The following is a 23,604-nucleotide window of genomic DNA, read 5'->3' on the forward strand; positions in this document are numbered from 1 at the left end:
AGTCTTTGAAATTTATTGAGACTCATTTTAAGGTCTAGAATAAGGTCTTTATTAGTGAACTTTTGCACTTTTTGTCTAGTTCTATCTACTGCTGATAAAGGAGTTTTAAAATCTCTTATTGGGGACTTACCTGTTTCTCTCTTTAGTTCTGTCAGTTTTTTACTTTGAAGCTCTGTGGTTGAACATCCATTGGTTTCGGTTGCTATATCTTCTTAATGAAGTGGCCGTTTTATTACCCTTAAATATCCCTCTTTATCTCTGCTAATGTCTTGAAGTCTGCTTTGCCTGATAATTCAGTCACCAAAGCTCTCTTATACTTAATATTTGCAAGGTATATCATTCCCCACCCCACCCTCTTTTGCTTTTAAATTGTCTTCTTCTATCTGAAGTGTATTTCTTATACATACATAGAGCTGAGCCTTGCTTTTTATTCAGTCTCACAGTCTCTACCTTTCAGTCCATCTACTTTTAACGAGTCGATCAATGTGGCCGCACTGAGGTGTACAGTTCCGTTTGTTTCTCTCTACCCCTCTAGGCTTTGTTTCCTACGGCTTCACTTTGATTGAACGATCGATTGATTTTAGTTTATCGAGTATTTTGTAGTACCCCATTTTAATTGCTCTAAGGACTCTTTAGCTGTATCTTTATTATATACTTTAATACTTGCTCCAGAGAGTTCACTGTGTATCCTTAACTTACCACATTCTACTTACAGTATTGACATGTAAAATGTGAAAATTTGACGTAAGTGTTACGACAATAAGAATACAAAAGAAGGGATGTAGTAGAATTGTGTTGTGTTAGGATATCTGAGGGATACTTGCAATATTAAAACTTCAGCATCTTGACTGTGGGGAAGGATAAATGAACCTACACACATGACAAAATTGTATAGAATGCAATGCACGTGCAAGTGAGTACAAATAAAACTGGGAAAATCTGAATAAGACCCATGGATCATATTAATACCACTGTCCTGATTGTGATATTATATTATAGATTTATAAAATGTTAACCACTGGGGAAAAATGGGCAAAGTTTACAAGGGATCTCTCTATTATTTCTTGTAACTGTGTGTGAATCTACGACGATCTCAATAGAAATTTCAGCTTAAAAAAATGTTCTTGCTATAAGGTAACCAAACTTGATTGCTTAAAGTAAGGGGCCTTTCAAGTATCAGGAGTCCTGCTTTTACTCATATATTGTAAAAGTAGACTATCCAACGCTGCTCTACGGTTCCTGATGCCTGGCTGGTAGAGAATGGTGGGAGGGATTCAGAACGGTGTTTATCAACTTGCCTGCACTTACATGTGCCGGATGTGGGCTGGCTGCGGAACTACAGCCCTTCTTTGCCAAGGCCCAGGCTCAAGAGACTCTCAGAAAAGTAATTAGTGAAATACCAAACCCAGCCTCCTGTGTTCATGCAGGACTCGGTTAAAATTATCCTAGCCCAAAGAGATTTATCCACATTTAAGAATTTACAAGAAGAGAATTCTGTAACTTTGTTTAATCAACAAATGTTTCTTGAACACCTACTTATCCAAGTACTCTGCTAGATGCTGAAGAAACAGGAATGAAAATAACAGTTACTGACGTGAAGCAGCCTAGGGTTTTAATGCAGAATACAAACTTACGCCCTTGTTATTACTCCGCAGAGGTGCTAGAAACGTGCACAGGGGGCTGTGGAAACGTGCAGAAAGGGCCTTCTGCAGATTCGAGGGAGTCCGCAAGGGCTTCTGAGGAAGAGACATTTGAACAGAGTCTTAAAGGATAACTGGAGGCAAGGAAGAGGTGACAGGCACTCGAGGGAGAGGCGACAGCAAGGCCAGGTAGCCCAGCAGGTTAGGAGAACAAGCGGTTCACTTTGACTAGAGCCTAGAGCGAGGACTGGCAGGACATGAGGACAGAGAAGTTGGTGGATCACATCAGAATGGCTGTGTGTGCCGAGTTAAGGAGATTGTACTTCGTCCTGAGGACTACAAGGCACTTCCCTTACACATTTCAGGGCTTACGTGGGTATCCTCTCCTCTTATAAGGATACTAGTCATCAGATTCAGGGCCCGCCATGCCCACTATGACCTCATATTGACTTAATTACATCTACTAAGACCCTATTTCCAAATAAGATCACCTTCCTAGGTTACAGCTGGTTATGAATTTTGAGGGAACACAATACTGGGTTGCGGTGGGTATTCCCCACAAAATTCATATTCACCTGGAACCCCAGAAGGTGACCTTATTTGGAAATAGGGTCTTTGTAGATATGATTATTTAAGTTAATACGAGGTCATGCTGGATAGGGTGTGCTCTAAATCCAATGCCTGGTGTCCTTGTAAGAAGAGGAGAAGACCCACAGAGACAGTCATAGAGAATAAGGCCATGTGAAGACAGAGGTAGGGACTGGAGTGAAGCGGGTACAAGCCAGGAACTGCCAAGGATTGTGAGAAAACCCTGGAAATAAGATAGAGTCAAAGAAGGGTTCTTCCCTAGAGCCTTCAGAGGGAGAATGGCCCTATTGACACCTAGTCTCAAGAACTGTGAGGGAATAAATTGCTGTTGCGTTAAGCTACCCAGTTTATATAATTTGTTACAGTAGCCCTAGGAAACGAATGCAATATTGAAACCACATTCTGCTTTCTGTGTGTGAAGACCATTGTAGTGGTTTAAGATATGTCTACACATTTTTTTTATTCTTCCCCTCAAGAGGTAGAGACTAATTCCTCTCCCCCAGAGTGATGACTTACTTCTGATGAGCAGAATATAGGGGAAATGAGGGCGAGCAGCTTTGGAGACCAGGCAGGGGTTGGCAAACTAGAGCCTATGGGCTGACTGCCTACTTTTATAAATAAAATTATATTGGAACATGCCATGCTCATTTGTTTACATATTGTACATGGCGGTTTTTGCACTAAAACAACTGAGGTGAGTAGCATATAAGCCTTTATTGACATGCAAAGCCAATATTTGTAATCTATCCCTTTAAGTAAGTTTGCAGATCCCTGAACTAGGTCATAAAATGTACTGCAGGTTTCTGCTTGCTCTTAACTTGCTGCAGGGAAACCCAGCTGCCTTGTCACAAGGAAAGTCAGATGGTCCGGATGAAAGGCCCGCAGGGCAAGGAACTGCGGCCTCCCGCACACAGCCACGTAAGTGAACACTCTTAGAAGTTAAGCTTTCGGATGACTGCGTCCCTGGTCCACAGCTTCAAAGAGACCCTGAGTCTGCAAGCTGCCCCGTGTGTCTTATCTACGTCACAAGCTTTTGCTATTTTAGGAACAGACTGGGAAATGAGACATTTCTACTCAATATAATGAAACTCCTAGATGACTGGACAAGACTTTTAGGAAACAGAGGATATTGGAAAGCAAGGGCTCTATCTACTATAGTTTTCATAATTCTCCTCACTAACAGCACTGACCATGGTCATTGCCAGTTAGAGATTTTGACTATCACTGACAAAATAATTAGGCTTCTAAACCATGCTTATTTGAGTCATCCGGCAGAATGTTTATTTAAAATACTCGTTGCTAGTTTATTATGTCGATGGTGTATTTAATAAATACTCGTTACTAGTTATTATTTAATCACTATTATTTATATAAAAAGGAGTATTTAAGTATGCCATTATAATCTTTACTCAGTGTGCCTCAAGGGCGTTAGTTGCTTCCCGTAAAAAAAAACAAATTGTCTCTAGTTGGGATGGCATTACATTCTGTGGTTGTTCTATTGCTGCATAGCAACAGCATCACAAACTTAGTGGCTTAAAACAACACACATTTACTACCTCAATTTCTGAGGGTCAGGAGTCTGAACATGGCCCAGCTGGGCCCTCTGCTTAGGGCCTTACAAGTTACTCAGCAAGGTGCTGCCTAGGGCTCAGTTCTCACCTGAAAGCTCCGCTGGGGAGCTCCTGTGGTTGTTGACAGTATTTAGTTCCTTGTGGTTGTTGGACTGAGAGCAACCACTTTTTTGTTTCTCGGCCCTTATGGCCTGTTGGCCAGAGGCTGCGCTCAGCTCACAGAGGTCACCCAAACTTCCTCGCCATGTGGGATTCCCCAAATGGCCACTCGCTTCCTTGGGGCTGTCAAGGGAGAGACTCCAGTGAGACAGGCACCCCCTAGGTTTATATAACAACCTCGAATAATTGCGTGCATGTGATCACATACATCCCAGCCCCTTTGTAGTATTCTGTTGTTTAGAAGCAGCCCACTCACACTCAAGGGGCAGGACCACACAAGGTGTGCTCATCAGGAGGTGGGGTCACAGAGCACCTTGAGTGAGTGTCTACCACAGGGTACTTGGAGATCACGCAAGCCCTCTGCGCAGGGTAGAATTAATGCTCTGCCAAAGATTGCTGTATCTAAGAAGGGAGTATAATGTGTTGTTCTGGGTGGTTTTTTCTCCTCTATATTGCAAATGGACAATACCCAGGAGGGTGTTGGAAATACTCCCATTAGGAGTATTGTAATGTCCCCATTTGGTTTTGTTTTAAATAATTATGTGATAAATCTTTATAACTAGATCCTTTTTTTTGCAAATTTTTGATTACTTGTTTAGAATAAATTCCTTGAAGTTGAATTTTGGATCAAAGGATGCTCACATTTTAAGACTACTGATACCTTTTGCCAAATGTACTTCAAAAAAGTTGCAATCATTATTGAACCATCCGAGTGTCAGAGAGTGCCTGTTTCCCAAACCCTTTCCAAAGCTGTGTATTACAATTTAAAACAGCAGTCTTAGCCACTTTTGCAAGGAGGGACCGGTGTCTCCTTGTGCTGTGATTTGCGTTTCTTTGATACCGAACTTGCATGTTCTTATTGGCCATTACATTTTTTGTGTGTGAATTTCTTGTTCACAAACCTTTTCTCCCTCCCCCACCATTATTTGTATGTGTATCTCCCTTGGTAATTTTAGAACTCACAGTTGTTCAAATTGGTAAAAGTCTGTTTTGTACTTCATTTTTCTGGTAGCTCTGAATTGGGTTTTTCTCAACACAAAGGGTAGACTGATTTTTGCACATGAGACAGACTAGAGGAAAAAAATGATGTATATGATATATGATAAAAATGACATTATGATATAACATAGAAAATGACCGATGATATATGATGATAATGATGTCAAACTGTAACTTGACCAAGCCACTTAGTACCGTTCTGTGCAGCTTATTTACTCTCTTTCTGCACCATTATCTTACTGGTCATCGTTCAGGGTCCTGGAATAACTGGTAGCTTAATTAAAAGTACAAAATAATGACATTGATCTGTCTACTTCTCTGACTTATCAATTATTCTTCAGTGATAGCATTATATTACACTTTCTCTTCGAGCTTATTTTTCAAGTGTTCAGTAGGTGGCAGCAGCAGAAAGCATTCTTTCATTTGGCTCGAATGTAATCAGGCATTTCAGGAAATGCCTCCAGAAATGTTAATTCTGCATGAAACTTGTGAGTATTTTATAGCCCAGCTAAGAAGTAAGCTCCAACAAATACTCTTCTCAGGAAAGTGCATTTTATTCTTCAAATGTTGCAATGTTCCCTACTTATAGTGTGTTTTAGCATTTTTCTGGAACGTTGTGTTCTCCCCCTACCTCATTTTATATTGATAGTGAAAGCCACTTCAAGGCACCAGCCTCTTTTCCAGAGGAGTGGCCTTTTGAATGAGGACCGTTTCATACAGGGCCGTCAGTGACTTAACAACTGAAAAGACATCCTAAGAAAATGTGGCCTTTTGAGAGCACAGTTTCCATTATGGTTGGTCTTCAATGGGGCCTCATTTTGCTCCTTTTAAAATTCAGGGCCAATACATATATCTCAAGAGTTTTTATGATAATTATCTTTAGATCAAATATGCCCTCTAAAGTTGGATAAGCATTGTCTGGAGTCCATTCACAACAGGGTCAAGCACACCTGCTTTTGTCTGCAGACTACAACGATGGTGGATGGTGTGTGCCGCAGGCGGGGAGGAGGCTGTAAGATAGGCCTAGAGGTCGTGGGTTTTGAGGGGAAAGGGGCACATTTGCTGCTCGGGCCAATTGAAAGCTAACCATGATTTTGATGGCAGGAAAACCAGATTGTTCTGAACACCCAGAGGCTATAGAAAAAACATGAAACTGTAAGCACTGGCTTTTGCTTTTGCCCTTTCTCAGGAGTGCCTCAGAATGAAGAACGTATTAGGACACAGGAACAAAGTGCAGGTGGTCTGGAGTGGATTTTCCTACTCCAAAGTTAAGGGGTTGCCGGGGGTAGGGACACTAAAGCATTCTCTCATTCTTAATTCCATCCTAGCTCAAAGTCTGTATGTGAACATGTATTAATAAAGGAAAGTTTCCAGTTCTGGACTGTATGGTCCTTCAGGGACTATCCATTTGTCACCAGATCTCAGCTCAGCTCCAGCACACACTGGGTGCCCAGCAAGTTTGTATGGGTGAATAAATGGAGATAACTGCCTCGTAGTGACCCTCTCTGCTCGTTCTTTCCTTCCATAATTTCCTAAAGCTGTGCTTTCTTCATCTGCTCCGCAGCAGGGTGTGTGCTTGCTTACAGCAAGGTGCGCGTTAACTCCTCCTCTCAGCAAGAGTACAGCTCAGAAGAGGAGTTTCTGCTAGAGAATGGCTATTGTGGACCAGCCAATAGGGAAGAGAAATCTAGGCGGAAGGTGTTTGGGGTGGTTTTTAAAAGATTAAAGCATTAAAACTTTCTAGGCTAAAGAAAAGGAAGTAATTTGATGAGAATTAAAAATATATTCCCAGGACCTGGTAGGTTGAGTTAAGAGCACTTCAACATTGATGCAAGTATTCTCGAATTGTATGTTCTGTGTTTCCAAAGCACTTGTTATCGGGAAGAGATCTGCTTCTATAACACTTTTATGACCATTTCCACTGGAAGGTTATTGGATCTCTGATTGCCTGGGTCTGTTCTTGTTTGGTTGTCCTTAGTTTAATAGCACCGCATACTTGTGCTAGTATTTTCTCTTGTGTTAGATTGCAGATACTTTTGAGACTAAACATGTGATTTTAAAAATTCTCGTTGGCCCTCCTTTAGAACTGAGGACAGTATCCTATGCCCCGGGAGTACTAAGTAAATCTTGACTGTGTCAGGGAAAGAAAGAGGCAACGTTCGTGGTCACTGCTAGCGCACAGATACACAGGATGGGGTCACACAAAAACACGCAGGGGACCTGGGATCAAGTCCTGGCTCTGCCACAAATTCCAAGACTGTGGACAACTCTTTCAACTGCAGTTTCTTCATATGTAAAAAAAAAGAAAACAATAGATTTGAATTTTAAGGTTTCTCCCAGGTCCTTGATTCTAAGTCAGTATTTCTTCTCAGGATGTCTGAAACAATATTGCTTATTTATCTCATTTAGAAAACAGCTATATGCTACCTACCAACAGGGTGGATTAGCTGCGCTACAAACTAAGCAGCAGTAACAAGTCTCAAAAAAGTTGGTGGCTCAAAAAGGGAAGAATGTTACAGTCTTCACAGACTGGCCTAAAGTAGGCAGGTATTGCAGGACAGAGAGACAACTCCAATTTTCTGAAACAGCCAAAGCCCGAGGCTACGTCTGTTTTGTTTCTCTGCCATTGCCTGGGGTATGGTCATCAACTGCATGCGAGAAGCTGGCTCAGCATGGGAAGGAAGAACCAGAGTCTAGGACAAGCAGCTTCATTTCCAAGGAGACCTGGGAGTTTCTGGCATCACTTCCATTCACATCCCATTGTCTACAACTTAGTCACGTGTCACATCTACAGCGAGGAGAACAGGAAAGTCTTTAGCAGCACGGCATGTACCCACCTAAAGCGTTAAGAGTGGGTGTAGGGGTAAGGGTTCCATAACAAAAAGGAGACAGAGATTGGACACAGGGGGACAGCCTCATCACTATGCCTTCTCTTATGATTTTAAGTCACTGTAACAACTTTTACTGTTAATTGTGTTTTCTTATCTAATGGTAACGGCTGAGATGAGGATCTGTAATTTATGCCTATATGTATACCCCACAGCACGTACCAAGGTATCTTGAACATAGATGTCATTCAATAACATACATCTATTTAATTTATATATTGGTTTTTCAGGGCATCTAATTAACTACTATATCCAGCATACTCCCTCCTACTCCCTGCTCTGTCTACATATTGTGTGTTCAGTGAATGTTCCATGTAAAACTTCTACTCTTAACCCAGTTCAGGAGACTATATCAGAACCTATGAAGTAATAAAATTTTAAAATATATTATAAAGCGATTGATTTGGGGCAGGTTGCAACTCATAGCAACTACTGTCTTTTACTGCTACTAGTAAAGATAGTACTGGCCTATTCGGGGGCAGCACGATTGACTGTAATGGAAACCCAAGTGCTTTCTGGTGCAGCAGCATCATTTGGCTCTAAGTGGACTTCCTGGACCTATAATTAATTGTATTTACGAGTAAACTTTGAAATACATCTTTCCCTGAGAGAGTTTTGGTTTCTGTCTCTCGGCTTCCTTTTTGGTGTTAATAATAATAAAGAGCCAGTGGAGTGCAGAGTGTGAATTTATATAGTATGGGCCTATTTATGAGTAGTCACAGGGCTCACTTTAAAAGCAGGCCCCAGTTTACTGACTCAGTTTTAACATCGTTTCCATTCTGGACTCAGTTCTTTAGCTGCCGCACACGTACACTGTAACCCTAAACTGGAATGAGGAGTACTGTACGTGCCTCACCAGTTTCACATTCGCTTTAGACAACCTCCAAAGGATTGTCCTCGCTCTCTCACATCCAGTCCCCCTCAAGGTCCAGTCCAGTTTACCTCCTTTCATAACCATATGACTAAAACCACTCAGCCCCAAAAGATCATTCTATCAGAGAAAGCAGAAGACTTAATTCAAGCCCTGGAAAGAACCGAAGCATAACAACAGGGTGTGTTTGTATAAGGACAAGCCTTTATTCCCTTTACAAACATGCCAACTTGCCAAAAACAAAGCGAACGGCCAGAACAGGCTGTTTATAGTCTGCACCAGGAAGAGCGGCTTCCAGCCTGTACTCAGCCTTACCCCACATTCCCAGAGCTCTTACTTAGCCTCAATTCTAGGAATCTTTGTTGTTGGTACATATTTCTCCAAGGAACTTACATTTTTTCTCTAAGGGACAAGACACGTTTTTTCCTGTTAAGGACTTGCTATTCTCTCTAAATATCAACAGAGGGCGGCAGAGAGCACCACCAGGTAGCCTAACCTGTAGGTCTCAAACTGGGGCAGTCCCCATCCCCTGGTTCCTAGGAAGACAGATGCCTGGGAGATTTTTTTTTTTTTTTTTAACTTATGACAAAGACAGGAGCTATTACAGGCATGGGGAGTGCTAAATCCTTTGCATTATGTAGAAAAGTCCCATGCAAGGAAGAATATCCTTACCCCAAAATGTCACTTAACTTCCTTCTAGTTCTCTCTCCAGCCTCAAGTAAACACTCCGCCCGCCTCGCTAATTTAGCACTCTCACCATCTTGTGTTCGCCTCACCAATGCTGCGATTCCAAGAGCTGGCCTTTTCGTCTTTGCGTTGGCACTTCTTAAATTCACTTTTAATTTGTAGTCATTGGATGGTTATAGACAGGTCTTTAACTGGGGGAGGGTCACGGGTAGTGGATAGAATTTAAAAGTACAGTAGTTCCCCTTTATCCACAGTTTTGCTTTCTGTGGTTTCAGTTACCCACAGTTAACTGTGGTCTGAATATATTAAATGGAAAATTTCAGAAATAAACAGTTCATAAGTCTTAAATAGTGCACCAATCTGGGTAGTGTGATGAGATTTCTTGCTGTCCAGCTCTCTGTGCTGCCCTGACCGTGAATCATCCCTTAGCCCAGCGTCTCTACCATGTATGTTGTCTGCCCACTGATCACTTAGTAGCTGCCTGGGTTATCAGATTGGCTGTCTCGGTATTGCAGTGCTCGTGTCCAAGTGACCATTATTTTACTTAATCGTGGCCCCAACGTTGGCACAAGAGTGTGATGCTGGCAATTCAGAAATGCCAAAGAAAAATCATAAAGTGCTTCCTTGTAGTGAAAAGGTGTGTGTGTGTACAGGAAAAAACACGGTACACGTAGGGTTCAGTGGTATCTGTGATTTCAGACTTCCACAGGACACCTTGGAACACGTCCCCTGTGCATAAGGGAGGACTGCTGTAGAGTCAGTGGATGACAGAGGGGGTGACAGAGTGTACATAGAGGTAGGTTCGATGCACCAGTCTTCCTGAATTTGATTTCTCACCTATAACGTGGAGCTAACACCTACCCTGTTTTAAGCTACTTTGCAAATTGTAAAGTGAAGTATGAGATTGTTTATAAAAGTATGTCTAGAGCCAGATTTGTTCCCAATTATTATTTCTGGAATTTAGATACCTGAAATCCCAAAAGAACACAACTGTATAAAGAAGACATTTTATCACAAAAGGCCTGATATATAATATGGGACATAAAAACAACAAGAAACAGATATGTGTTAAATATGTATATTATAGAATTTTAAAACTTTTGTACCATGACTCACAGTAAGAAATACAGCTTTCATAGTGTCCCATTACCTACACACATACAGCAAGTTTCCTGAAATGACCCACTTCGCCTCACCACACGGGGCACACTATTTTCTATTCTGTTCTATTTAACCTCATTCAGTAACCGATGGTCACGACCCACTACGTCAACTTCACAGCCCACGAATGGGTAGCAACTGCAGTTTGAAAAGCACTTCCTTAAAAGTCGTTTTGTCTTTAGAGTCTACTAAAGATTGTATTTTCTATCATTCTTTTAAGTCTGTCAAATTTTTGTTCACCTTAAAATGCAAAAAGTATATTACACAAAGGGATGGGAACACATTTGTTATACTTAGTTCTCCCGCTGAAAATTATTGTTTGTAATGCTTAGTCTTTGCACCTTAAAGTATCAAAAAGCATCGTGCAATAATTTTTAAAAGTACATTAAAAATTTTAGATGTGTTTGTTCTTTAAACAATTTTAAACAGCTTTATTAAGGTGAAATGTATATACAATGAGTTTCACATATATAAACTGTATAATTTGATATGTTGTGCTATAAGTATGCACCCATAAACTCATCACCAAAATCCAGATAATGAACATATGCAGCACCCCAAAGCTGCTTTGGGCCCTTTTCCCTCTCTGCCACCAGCCCCTTTGCTGCCACTGTTGAGTGTTTTCTGTCACAGTGCACTAGTTTTTATTTCCTAGTGTTTTCTATAGATGGAATCATAGAGTGTACACTCTTTTGTCTGGCTTTTTTCGCTTCGCATAATTTCTTTGAGATTCATCAGTGTTGTAGCATGCATCAATAGTACGTTCTTTTTTATTGCTGAGGAGTATTTCCATTATATGGATTTACTGTTTATTCATTCACTTCTGTTTTTCATTTTGGGGCTACTGTAGAGCAATCTGCTATGAACATTTGTGTACAAGTCTTCATTTGGGTGTATACTTTCATTCCCTTTGCGTAAATTATCTAGAAGTGAAATGGCTACATCATATGGTAGGTATATGTTTAACATTTTAAGACACGCTGGCTATGCTGAACAGCTTCTGTTGAAGGAGAAGCTGGGACAGCAGTTCTTTTGAAAAGACTGACGAGGTAGTTGTCTTCCTAGTGCCACACTTCTAGTTTGCCTTGCTCCTGCAGATGGTGTGCCTGGAGTACCTCCTGCTGAAGAGGAGACAGTGGCCTTTGTTCTGTAAATTTATGAGATTATTATGTGTTAAAACCCGAGACTAAATTAAGAACTTTATGACCCCAAACACCGGGAAAAACCTTTTGCCCAAACATTTAGTCAAAACCATTAAAACAATGCTGAGTATATAATACATATAATGAGGTTTGTTAAATTCTTATTTTCTCCACAGTAACAACTTTGATGCTTTAAAACAAATGCATCAAATCTCTTACTATCAAAAATGAATATTCCAGGTGTCCCTTTTTTCCTGGAGTTCTATGCTCATGCATGGTCTGCCTGGGTAGTCCTGAACAATTGACTTTATAAAATGGGTCCTAACGCGTTGCTTTTTCATTTGACTGTTAGTGGCCTTACCACTATCGTAGATGATGCTGCCAGGCCCGTGCGTTACGCAGAGGCTGTGGATCATACCCTTAAAATGGCCTCTTTAATAATTGCTGTAGCATAACTTTTTAAACAATGATTATACATATATCTCTGAAAATATATCCAATTGTTTTAATATTTCTTGTGTAAGACTCCCAGTGAAATTATCTTTTTTCTTACAAACAGACTAGCAGAGTAAAAACCTATGTTCTAGAGACTAGAGGCTGCTGTCCTTGTTTAAACTGGTTTTGTAACTTCGAATTGTTTAGCCTTTTGGTGCCTCACATTCCTCATCTTAAAGGGGGAATACCTCAAATCACTGTGTGCGTTAAATGAGATATGTATATAGGGCTCTTAGCACAATGCTTGACATATAGTACAAATAGGTAGAAGTCGCTGACTTTAAAATACCAAAGCTAGAGCTTGCTATTGAAAGTTATTGGGTCTTAAGAATGTTGAACATTTGAGGATGACAAAGACAATAATGATGTACAAACAGTATCTGATAGTTAGAAAACAGAGTTTGAAAGACAATCTACCAATGGATTGAAATTATTAGCGTCAGAGAATGAACTCTCATAGTACAAGCAATGTGATTGTAGTTGGGGTGTCCTGAGCATGGCAGAAGAGAATCAGTTAATGACATCGAGTTTACAGGGCTCTTTTGGATGAAAGTTAATATAACTATATCAAACTGGTTTGACTCCCCCCAAAAGAAAGGAGGGAGGGAAGGGACTGATAGACTTATGTAGTTGGGAGCTCCAGCAGAGTAACTAGCTTCAGACATTACTGAAATTAGGTGCTCGGTTACTATTGTCAGAAATCTGTCTTCTCTTTACTTCTCAAGTCTGACTTTCTCTGTCTTATGTATGGATAAAGTTGACAGCTCTCTGCTTACATCATACAGAGTATCCTGATGAGACAGACATGCTCCCCCACCTCCAACAGTTGTAGCAAACTTCTGGGGATGATTTGGATAAATCTCATTTGCTGGCTGGTGTCATGTGTCTATCATTTTACTCATCATATGACCAAGCAGGTGAGTTGGCCAGCCTTGTGCCAAATGGTCACTCTTGGAGCCCTAGCTGCAGGTGGGGTTGGCACCATCTGAACCACTTGGAATGAAAGTTAGGGAGAGACACCTGCCCAGATGGAAAAGATACAGGGGCAGACTGAAGGGAAAAACAGGCAGATGTCCACCAGTCCCAACAGTGGAAGGTTGACCTTCCAATTATGTTGCCTGCACTATGAGGCTAAAGTGGAAATGTCAAGTTGTCTCTGGCTAAAGAAGAGGGGAATCAAAACAGGATCAGAGGAACAGAAATTAGATGGCTAAGGTTTTTTTACATGACCTCTCAAAGGAGTACAAATTCTATGGGAATGAATAAAAGAATGTTTAAAATTTCCTTTTATTCCTTCAATATGTGAAGTGCCTTTATAAACTCAAGATATTTTTAGTCTGCCAAAGGTTTGGTTTGTGGTACCATGCCAGAATTTCTATATCATGAGTGGCGTATGTCTGGAATGTTAAATATTTTATTAATTGAGAAATCCATTTGCTTTTGATTTCTTGTGTTTTCATTATTGATCAGAGAAGAATTCTTAAATCCCTCATTTTTAGTCATCCTTTTGACAGGATAACACACTAAAACTTCATTAAGCTTAATATTAAGATTTATTCTAAATAGCATAAAAAATCTCTAAGCAATTGCTTTTCTCCAGCTGACTGTATGTTTTATTATCCTTTGATTTAAAAAATTGAATATTCCACTTAACTCATGATATTCTTCAAAACTTGCTGTAATTGTGTGTACCTTTAGGGTTTTATTTTATCATGAAGGATGATTATAGAATTTACCAACATGAGACTTGCCTTTTTAAAAAAGTTAATAGATACATATTTAATATAGATTTTTATTTATACTCCATCTTTTCAAAAGAGATTTGAAGTGCTTATCAAAAAGTATTTGTACAATAAGGCTAACAAAAAGGAAATCAAACCCCAAACAAGGATAAAACAACAAATATACTAAGTATACCCCAAATAAATACTCCTAAAATGAAGTATAGATAGATGATAGATAGATAGATGATAGATAGATAGATAGATGATCGATAGATAGATAGATAGATAGATAGATAGATAGATAGATAGACAGACAGATAGATTGGCTTGAGCACAAGGTTGGCTCTGAGCTTCCCAGAAGCAGGGACAAAACAATGGAAATTCAGTGGATCCCGCTGTTGTCATCTAAAAAGGTGGATGTCTAATAAGTCTTCAAGAACAAAAATCTTTCCCCTGGTAGTAAGTTCTAAAATGAACTCTGCCTGGGAATTTCTTACATGGGAGACATCATGCGGGATAATGGACAACGCAGAAGCAGTATGACTGTTCCTTATAATAACTCTTGAAAACAACAAACCATAACATTAAGATGTAACTGACTTAATGATAGTGGTTCTGCTAAGGGGTACTGCGCTAATAATATGTAGGTAGCATGCAGCTGTCCGATGATCTCTCTCGATACAAGGATAGATTTTTAGTGATATTTACAAGAATGTTTTTCCTTAGATGTTTCTGAAAAATCACTTTCTCAGATAGGCATTTAATAGGAGTTAGACAGCAAGAACAATGGAAAATTGAAGTAATAGTCTACTGAGGTCTTCGAATATTGAAGTTTGAATGTTGAATATTGAAATCATTGACTAAGGATCCATATGCTGTGAAAACAGGGGAAGGTAGGGTTAATATTCTGGTATGGAAGTGGAAAATCCTGACCCGTGTTGTAGATAGTTTTCTATATTAGTTCATACTATTATATATAGACTACATTTTTACGTAGAAAAATTTAGCTTTCTTTTTTATTGATTATTTAGTTTTTATAAAGGGAGATTTCGGTCAAGTAGGTTTTCCTGAAGGTTTCCCCAACTCTGCTTTAGAACCTCATAGAGTACTCTCCAACCCCCCCCCCAAAAATGATGTGGCTAAGCTTTTTCTGGAAGGATGTGTCACTGATATGTATGTTTTCTTAATTTCTTGCAAGGATCTGTTAAAGCTTTATTAGAAGCAAAACAAAGATGTTGTATTATTTTCTGTAGTTTTTATTCTTGAATCTGTACAGTTGAATTTTTTCTTGTTGAGAGAGTAGAAGGGCACGTGGTGTTTGAACAATAACAACAAAACAGAAACTGCTACCAGTATCCTTCACAGAGTATCTTCTATATGCAGGTATTGTGCTAGACTCTTTACATGTGTTACTTCATTTTACTTTCACAAGTAGGCAGAGCCCATTATTATCCTCACTTTATTTATTCATTTTTTTAGGATTTCATTTATTTATTTTTAGAGAGGGGCGAAGGGAAGAAGAAAGAGAGGGGGAGAAACATCAATGTGCGGTTGCCTCTCATGCACCCTCCACTGGGGACCTGGCCCACAGCACAGGCACGTGCCCTGACTGGGAATCGAAACAGCAGCCTTTTGGTTCACAGGCCTGTGTTCAATCCAGTGAGCCATACCAGCCAGGACTCCTCATTTTAATAATGAGGAAATGAAACTCAAGTTTCCTTGAACTTATATGACTTACTAATAAGTGGTAGCATCAGTATTTGAACCCAAATCTTTACTGGCTTTTAACTATACAGTGATGACTGTAAAGGAAATCCGAATCTTAATGCACTGGCATTTGAGGTCATTATATTATTTCTTTATCTTAGTGTTTCTGACAAAACTGCTACAGGGTCATAATACTTTGGACTTCTCTTGGATTCTGTTTTAAATAAGTTGTTTTTCTTAAAAAACATGATTTTTCTAAAAATAAAAACCCAATCTAGAATAGTCAATATTTTTATAGCAGAATAATTTTACTTTAACTTCTTTTTAAAAATGTATTGATTATGTTATTACAGTTGTCCCAATTTTTCCCCCTCTGCCTTCCTCCACAGAACACCCACCACTTCCTCAGGCAATCCTCACACCATTGTTCATGTCCATGGGTCATGTGTATAAGTTCTTTGGCTACTTTATTTCCTATACTGTACTTTACATCTCCATGGCTATTCTGTAACTACCTGTTTGTACGTCTTAATCCCCTCACCTCTTCACCCAATTCCCCTCACTCCCCTAGCATCTGGCAACCATTAAAATGTTCACCTTATTCATGGTTCTGTCTCTGTTTTTCTTGTTTGCTTAGTTTGTTTTTTAGATTCAGTTGTTGATAGATATGTATTTATTGCCATTTTATTCATAGTTTTGACCTTATTCCTTTTCTTAAGTCCCTTTAACATTTCATATAATAATGGTTTGGTGATGATGAACTCCTTTAGTTTGTTCTTGTCTGGGAAGCTCTTTATCTGCCCTTCAATTCTAAATGATATCTTTGCTGGGTAGAGCAGTCCTGGCTGTAGGTCCTTGCCTTTCATAATGTTCAATATTTCTTGTCAATCTCTTCTAGCTTGCAAAGTTTCTTTTGAGAAATTAGCCAACAGTCTTATGGGAACTCCCCTGTAGGTAACTAACTTCTTTTCTCTTTCTGCTTTTAAGATTCTCTCTTTATCTTTAACCTTTGGCATCTTAATTATGATGAGTCTTAGAGTGGGCCTCTTTGCATCCATCTTGTTTGGGACTCTGTGTTTCCTGGACTTGCGTGTCTATTTTCTTTACCAAATTAGGGAAGTTTTCTTTCATTGTTTTTTCAAATAGATTTCTAATTTCTTGCTCTTTCTCTTCTCCTTCACACACCCCATATGATGGGAAAGTTAGAATTCTTGAAGTTGTCCCAGAGGCTGCTTACACTATCCTCATTTTTTTTTTGTATTCTTATTTCTTCTCATTGTTCTGATTGGTTGTTTTTTGCTTCCCTATGTTCCAAATCATTGATTTGATTCTCAGCTTCATCCACTCTACTGTTGTTTCCCTGTAAATTGTTCTTTATTTCAATTAGTGTATGCTTTGTTCTGACTGGATCTTTTTTATGCTGTTGAGACCCCCACTAAGTTCCTGGAGCATGCTTATAACCAGTGTTTTGAATTCTTCATCTGATAGATTGCTTATTTCCATTTTATTTAGCTCTTTTTCTGGAGTTTTGATCCGTTCTTTCATTGGGCCATGTTTCTTTATCTTCTCATTTTGGCAGCCTCTCTTTGTCTCTATGTATTGCACAGAGCTACTATGACTCTGTGTCTTGGTAGTGTGGTCTAATATAGTAGGTGTACTGTGGGGTCCAGTGGCACAGCCTCCCCTATCACCCAGGGTGCGTACTCGAGGTATGCCCTTTGTGTGGGCTGAGTGCACCCTCCTCTTGTAGTTGAGCCTTGTTTGCTGTTGGCAGGTCAATGGAGGGCTTTACCTAGGCCAGCCAGCTGCAGGGACTGGCTGTGACCACAGACCACTAACCTCCACCCTCTGTGGAGGATCAGCAGTGCAGGGGCAGGGTGGTGGTGCTCTGATGTGGTCTGTAGCTGTCCACTGGGTGTGCAGACTCTGGAGTTTCCTGGGTGGTGCAGGCCAAGGTCAGCCCCTACCTGTGTTGTTTTCTGGGCCTCCCTGCTTCGGTCATAAAGCAATCTGAGATGGCTGCCACTTGCGCTGGGCTTGGAGGTTCCCAGGCAAAGCCAAGCTGTGAATCTGGGCTGGTTGCTGGTAGTTCCCGGCCTGGGGCCACTTAGCAAGAAGTACGGGTCTTGGGTCTCACTGAGGCCAGCCATTACTTGTTTGATAGGATTTAGGAAGTTGTGAAGCATGAGCCAAAAACAGCCATTCATATGGAAAATTGTCTGTTGACAGCTTGGGTGGGCTGGTAAGTTGGGTAGGACAAAGTGTCAGGGGATTTTCAGGGCAGGGCAAACAGTGTTGGCCCAGTTGATGGAGTGTCAGATATGGCACCTGCCTGCTGGCTCTGTGGCTCTGTGGGGAGTGGGGATGGGGGGTTTGGAAAAGGCACAATGGCCTCTGCCTGTCTTTCTGTCTGGGAGATAGCTGTCCCCCAGCTCTTGCCTTGATGCCAGACAGTTCAGTTTCTCCTTGTATGCTATTGGTGCCTTTCAAACTGCTACCACAGTGGTAGAATTCAGGGGCAGTGAGTCTGAGTAAGCCTGTGTATGGGTTTGTTAAGAGGAACTACTTGGGACTCCAGAAGTTTCTTCCACCGGCTCAGTTTCTGCTGGTTTTTGCAGCTAGAAGTTATGGGAACATATCTTCGTGGCACTGAAACCCTGGGTTGGGGAGCCTGGTGTGGGACTGAGGTTCCTCACTCCTGAGATATCCCTCCTGAACTTTTACCCACCACACGTGGATGTGGGACCAGCCTGTTCTGTGTCTCTACCCCTCATACCAGTCTGGATGGGCATGGTTTCTTTAATCCCATTGTTATCAGCCCTCCATTCAACTCAATTTCTGATGGTTTTGAATGATGGCTGTTCTATAATTTAGTTGTAATTTTGATGTGGTTGTGTGAGGAGGTGAGCCACGTTTGCCTATACCGCCATCTTGACCAGAAGCCCCTTAACTTCTGTTCTTAGGGATTTTTTTTCTAATAATGAGTTTTTCTTTAAGATTTTATTTATTTTTAGAGAGAGTGGCAGGCAGGGAGAAAGAGAATGAGAGAAACATCAATGGGTTGCCTCTTGTGATCGAGACCAACCTACAACCCATGCACGTGCCCCACACTGGGAATCTAACCGGCAACCCCTTGCTTTGCAGGCCAACATCCAACCAACTGAGCCCCACTGGTCAGGGCTCTAGTATCTTCTTTGGAGTGAGACCACAGTCATCTTCCAGTCATTATTGAAAGTTAAACAGTTTTGTTTGGTTCTTCAAAGAGCTTAGTCACCTTGATAGTGACTTTGTACTCTTCCACACGTAGCCTGCCCACATGCTGAAATAAAAAATGACTTGTGGTGATGAGACTTGGCTTAATATATCTCAAGTTGCTGTGTCCCATACAGTAACCACCAGCCACACGTGACTATGTATTTTTAACTCTGCATCTGATAGATTAGCTATCTCTTCATCACTTAGTTGTATTTTTTCTGGAGCTTTGATCTGTTCTTTCATTTGGGCCATATATTTTTGTCTCCTATTTATTTTTAAATTTAAGTTAATTTAAATTAAATAAAATTTAAAATTCAGTTCCTAGAGATATTCAAATGCTAAGTAGCCACATGTGGCTACTCTAGTAGACAGTGCACATGATAGAGCATTTCCATCATCACAGGAGTCTCCCAGCAGTGCTGCTGTGGAATGTACACTTTCATGGCCCCCTCTCCCTGCCTTCCTCTGTCCCTAAGACAACAATGGCTTCCTCCAAGAATTGCTTCTACAGCTTTTGTGATCTGGAGAGACAACTTATCTTCCCAATGATATTTGACATGGAGAAAGTTTTGTTGGCACAGGTGATATTTCTGCAGTACAGGGAAGCATCCTGAGACTGAGTTCAGCTTCCTAAAATGGCAAATCCATAGAACAAACTAGGTTTTAGTTGTTGCCAGATTACATACTGAGTCAATGTTAGGTGGCAGATATTTGAAGCATTTATAGACTGTTTTGTTGAATTACTGCTTCAGAAACTACCCTGATCCCTGGTGAACTTATTCTTCCTAAGGATGTTGCCATCAAACCTTACAGCAAATGTAAGCTTCTCTAACAGATTGGCCGTATTATTGACGTGTTCCACAAAGAGCTTGCTGCCTTCTATGAGTTAGTCTGTATTATTTTGGAAGAAAAAATGTTTTTTGTAAGTCTGATTCTTTTAGCGTGTCCTGGTTGCTTTTGATTGCTGTTAAAAGAAACAGATGTATTGTTTTCATTGTCTTTTCATTTGTGGGTTCCAAAATAATCTGGGTACACGGACATATTGATATAGGCCACCGTGGTGCGCTCAGGCCTGTGAGGAATATACCAGCACTGGACTGGTCTTGAGCTCCCCCATCTTACATGGGTAACGTTCTTGGGTCTATTTTTTTCTGTCGTAATATCCCACAGTAGGGTCCTGTAGAAATTTATTGAATATGCCATTTGCCAATGATATTCTATTGTTTTAGTATATGGAACAGCACACTGAACATGTTTGCTGTGTGTGCAGTAATCCTGGAAAGTTTTCTTTTTCCAAATGAGCTAAGCAGTGTGCAACAGTTACTAGTGTAGGGTTCGAACTCGCCAGAAGAAGGGGCAAGTGCTTTTCTTCCCTCAGCTGCACAAATAATCTGAGTGAGTGAACAGGTCACTGTTCAGAATGTTCCTGGTCACTGAACACTTCACATCTGAGGCCTTATATAAACCACTGTTGTTCCATTTTGAAGGACTTAATACCATTTCTCACCTCCAGAAATGTTGTGATCAGTATTAGTAAACTATTTTTAATTGCAAAGCAAAGTGATGGGACACAAGGGCAGTAAATTATATTAATATACTTTTATTAATATACTTTATTAATATACTTTTATTAATATACTTTTGTATAACTTTGAACTTCTTTAAATAGTAAAAAATGTCCTGAGTTATTTGTGTTTGTGCTATTTAGTTGTAGGACTTCTTTATACATTTTGGAAATTCACCCCTTATCAGATACATGGTTTGCAAATATTTCCTCCCTTTGTAGTGCCCTTTTCATTCTGATTGTTTCCTTTGCTGTGCAGAAGCTTTTTACTTTGATGTAGCCATATGTGTATATTTTTGTTTTTGTTGCCTGTGCTTTGGTGTTATATCCAAAAAATCATTGCCAAGACCAATGTGAAAGATGGGCAAAGAAGTTGAATAGACATTTCTTCAAAGAAGACATACAAATGGCCAACATGTATATGAAAAGATGCCCAACACCATTAATTATCAAGAAAACACAAATCAGCCCTGACCAGTGTGGCTCACCACAAAGTGAAAGGTCGCTGGTTTGATTCCCAGTCAGGGCATGTGCCCACATTGTGGGTTCAGTCCCCGGTCAGAGGCATACAAGAGGCAAAGATCAATGTTTCTCTCTCACTTCAGTGTCTCTCTCCCCCTCTTTCTCCCTCCCTTCCCCTCTCTCTAAAAATAAATAAACATTTTTTAAAATGCAAATCAAAACTACAATGAGATATCAGCTCATACGTTAACTGGTATTTAAAAATAAAAGATAAATGTTGGCAAGGTTGTGGAGAAACTGGAACCCTTGTACACCCTTGCTGACAAGGTTGTTGGGAAGGTAAATGGTGTAGCAGCTATGGAAAACAGTATGGAGGGTCCTCATAAAATTAAAAACAAGTGCCATGTGATCCAACTATCTCACTTCTGGGTATATATTCAAAATAGTTGAATTTGGGATCTTAAAGAAATATCTGTACTCCTACGCTCATTGAAGCCTTATTCACAATAACTAAGACGTGAAAATAACCCAAGTATCAATGACAGATGAATGGATAACGAAAATGTAGGATATACATATACCAAGCAATATTACTCAGCCATTTGTGACAACATGGATGACCCTGGAAGATACTATGTAAAGTGAAATAAGCCAGTCACAAAAAGACAAATACTGCATGATTCTGCTTATATGAAAAATTGTACAGGCAAACTCATAGAAACAGAGAATACAATAGTGGTTGCCAAGGGCTGGGGGAAGGGGGAGTGGGGAGTTGTTATTCCATGGCTGTAAAGTTTCAGTTATGCGGGGTGAGTAAGTTCTACAGACATGCTGTATGCACAGTGCCTGTAGTTAACGGTACCGTAGTGTGCTGTGCGTGGTACTTCAAAATTTGCTAAAAGAGTAGAGCTCATGCTAGGTGTTCTTACCACCAAAACCAAAACCAAAACCAACAAAAACCCCACAGAGGAATAGAAGGAAACTCTTGGAGATGTTGGATATGTCTCCTGCCTTGACTGTGGTGACAGTATCCCAGATGTTTCCGTGTCTCCAAACTGACCAAACTGTACACAGTAAATATGTACAGTTCTTTGTGTATTGATTATACTTTAATAAAGCTGTTAAAGTTTGTTTTTTTTACAAATGTCATGAGCTCTTTGAGTGAATTTAATACAGTTGTTTTTGCTGTTGATAATAAGGCATCTTACTAAAATCAAAATTTTCTCTAAGATTCATTAAGAGCTTTTTGGGAGCTGTGTCTTAGTTCAGTGTCAGAAGTTTAATAAACAAATGAGGAAATGCCCTACCATATTTAAAGGTAGCAATAAATTACTCTTCCACACCCACTTTTGAATCATCACAAGATCAATAAGATGATATTGTTCTACAAAACAATTACATTTATGTAATATTGTCTTTTTTTAATTTCCTCAATCACTTGGTTATTTCCCTACTATTTTGCTTTGACAAGTCTTGGTGTGCAGGGCAAACGTGTCCCCTGGTCATCAGTTTTGGAAACTATTTCCCTCACTCTGATTTTTAAAAAAATCTCATCAGATCACGCACATTGCTGAACAGCAGGAAAAGCGTTCAAGAAAACACCTCTAACGGATAAAAGCTTGTCATTTCCTGTATGCATTTTTGGTAGCACTGATTCTGCTGAAATTCTGTTTTGATCCCCTCATTTCAATAGCAATAATAATGTTTTCGTGACTATCACAGCTTGAAACACACCCGACTATAACAGCGCGCGCGCGCACACACACACACACACACACACACACACCCTCTTCTCAAGCTGCCAGCCACTCTGTGTTGAGGCTGTGGCAGCCACCTGATTGGCGGGCTCTGTTTATTCTGTGACCAGATTCCTTCTAAACGGAGGCAGGCCATGCCTGCCGGAAGCCTATTGGCCGGAATTGCCCCGGGCCCGCCCTTTCTTTTTCATGGCACACACCACAGCGAAGTCTGTGCGGAATCCTAAACCAGCCCAATTTACATCCATTCATGAATCTGTGACGTCAGCAAGCCTCCGGGCTCCTTTGCGGTGGGCTGTTGGATTGTGTGGGTGGAATCCCCCTCCCCTTTATTTTTCTAATCCTGCAAGGCTTTTTAAATTAACCTTTCATCTTTTCAAAAGCAAGAAAATGGAACGGCATGTGTAGGAATTCTTCATTGTTGTGAGTATCGCACTCTTTTTTTCTGTTCCCTCAGCGTGTATTTCATAAGGACAGATGGAGAATGTATTTGTGATTGGAGGTGATTAGAAAGCTGATATTATTGAGGGAGGCAAGGTGAGAGAGACAGACAGACGGAAACCTGAAACCCCGTTACAGCTAGGAGCCTCTGGAACTGACAGCTGGTTTTCCTTTGCTTGTCTGCCTGCTAGACGTGGACATTTTTCTTTTGCGGCTCTGCACGTTACCCCTGGATGCTGGTCTGGCTTTCCTGGAAGGGAGTTTCATTTCTCTGAGAGGTGATGTGGATTGTCTTGGAGGAAAACCCCGGAACTGATACCAGAAAGGTGCTGGGAGAAGCCCAGCCAGCTAGAAGGAGCAGGATTTATCCAGCCCAGCACTTGTCTTCCTGCTGTCCTTTCTGTTGTTTCTCACCCTTCACCTTGCTTTTGTTTCATAATTGGGTGACAGCCGAAACCTTGGGATTGCAATTTGGGGTAGATGAATACTCATT

The 23,604-nt window shown here is 40.4% G+C and overlaps 1 protein-coding gene across 3 annotated transcripts in view; it reads left to right on the top strand.

Annotated features, from left to right (window-relative positions):
- The window catches only part of MAP3K13 (mitogen-activated protein kinase kinase kinase 13), a 120,897-nt gene that overhangs the window by 12,471 nt on the left and 84,822 nt on the right, over positions 1 to 23,604 (top strand). Inside the window, exon 1 of one of the 3 annotated variants that reach the window (XM_024564354.2) lies at positions 22,850 to 23,093. The exons of 1 other annotated variant lie outside the window; for it this stretch is intronic. The gene's annotated coding sequence lies outside the window, so the exon portion shown is untranslated. Of the gene's footprint in view, positions 1 to 22,849; positions 23,094 to 23,604 lie in introns of those variants that run through there. One more of the 3 variants, XM_024564352.3, reaches the window with a different exon arrangement.

The sequence above is a fragment of the Desmodus rotundus genome, chromosome 2 (genome assembly GCF_022682495.2).
Source record: "Desmodus rotundus isolate HL8 chromosome 2, HLdesRot8A.1, whole genome shotgun sequence".
NCBI classification, from domain to species: Eukaryota; Metazoa; Chordata; class Mammalia; order Chiroptera; family Phyllostomidae; genus Desmodus; species Desmodus rotundus.